The 1,883-nt window shown below is 37.0% G+C and overlaps 1 pseudogene; it reads left to right on the top strand.

Moving 5' to 3' along the window:
- The first annotated feature begins 768 nt into the window (after positions 1–768).
- On the top strand, positions 769–897 carry LOC111757410 (small nucleolar RNA SNORA2/SNORA34 family; annotated as a pseudogene).
- Positions 898–1,883: the final 986 nt, after the last annotated feature.

Below are 1,883 nucleotides of genomic sequence, written 5' to 3' on the forward strand. Positions count from 1 at the left end.
TAAAAACTACCTTCTTTTCCAATATGCTAATCCAACTCTTCTCCCAAATGTGCCCCAGAACTAATAGTTTGACCACAACCTTCTAGTCCTTTCTTCATATTGACATGAAAATATGGACACATAGCCACACATACTTCAGGGTTTATTTGCCTTTTAAGGAGTTCTCAATCCATGTGCTACTCAATAATTTTTTGACTGAACATATGCTTTGCTTTTTATTGAGGTCATATGACTCCCATAATAGTTTATTATTTAACCAACCACATTTCTACTGATGAACATCTAAATTTTATTTATTTTTTTACCAATGCGATGCAGTGGGATTTTTTTTAGCATCTTTGTTTACATGTACAAATATTTTTTCAGTGTAGATTCCTAAACATGAAAACTCTAGATCAAAGATCTATTTTAAATTTAGGCAGATACTTCCAGAAAGATATTATCAATTTACATTCCTACCAAGTCAGTATGAGGATGCTGACTTCCCTGCATACTTGCTAATTTTTTCCAATATCTCATTGTTTTTATTTCCTTTTCCATCATTAGGAGCCAGATTGACTATCTTTTTATGTCCATGGATGCTTTAAACTTTTCTGCTGTTAATGGTCCATTTGTATTCTTTCTTCATTTTTCCTTTGGATTATTCATGTCTTTTGTAATCATGAGGAAATGTTTTTATATTGTGGACACTCGTTGTGAATTATAAACATGACAAATATCTTTCCCAGTCTATCATGTGTTTTATTTTTAACTTTTAAAATAGTGTCTGTGGCCCTGAATCAAGTTTTCTGAAGCTATAGGTTTCAAGCATAAGCCTAAACTGGTCTTTTTCTATGGTCTGTTAGCCATTTCAGAACTTTAGAAATGTCATGGTCATTGTATTAGAAAGGAAACCACACCCCACCATGGTGAGCCCACCCCTGAGGGCGCAGAGGACCCAAAAGCAGACACACGTATCTTGATGAGCCCACCATGGCAGGCCCACAGGAGAGAAAGCCAACTCCGGGGCTCTGTTGCCACTGGGGGAACATCTATGAGCAGCTGCCCCGCACCTCTCTGCCACCACAGGAACCTTGGATCGGGGGACCCATGTGCCTTGCCCAGTCCCCTGCACAGCCAGACTACCAGCCAATGCAGGAAACACCTGGGACTCAGCAACCAGCTGATTTGGAAGAACACAAAAAACTGTTAAGACAAAGGAGCAGGGTATATTTTCAGATCCCCAGCACAACCAGAACAAGTCCAGGAGACACAGAAGAAATTAGAAGTCACACATCTGAAATCTCCGAAATGATGGCAACTTGATGCTTATATTGTTTGATTAATTTTGCATGCCTATGTCTTACCCAGGGCAAGTCGAGGAGACACAAACATTGAAGTTAGAAGCCACACAGCTGAAATTTCCAAGATAATGGCAAATGAAGTGAAGAAACAACTTAGTGCTTGTGCTGTTTAGTCAGCTTTGTGTACTTGTGTCTGGTGGTCTGGTACCTATTCAGAGGCTAACAACATGCATTATAGTAATTATGCTTGATTTCCTATTGTCTTGTTTTTGAAGTCCAGTATCATTCCCATTGTCTTGTTTTGTTTCATCTTGTTGTTTTGTTTTATTTTGTTCTCTTTGAAACAAAATAAATTAGTGTCTTTAATTGAGGGGAAATTTAATTTTTATGGGAAATAACTTTATATATTCTAGGTCTTCAGTGTCGCTTAGAAAGACCTTAACTTAGTGACATGTTTCTCCACCTTTCTTTCTAGCACTTTTTAAATTTCTTTCTTAAATTGAAGTTTTAAATTCATCTGGAGCTAAATTGTGGTATAAGGTAGGCATCTGTATTTATTTTTCAAAAATTTTCCAATATTAATTATTGACAGATCACACT

Source organism: Cavia porcellus, unplaced genomic scaffold (assembly GCF_034190915.1).
Source record: "Cavia porcellus strain 051 isolate PalLab524CR breed Dunkin Hartley unplaced genomic scaffold, mCavPor4.1 scaffold_1, whole genome shotgun sequence".
In the NCBI taxonomy this organism is placed as follows: Eukaryota; Metazoa; Chordata; class Mammalia; order Rodentia; family Caviidae; genus Cavia; species Cavia porcellus.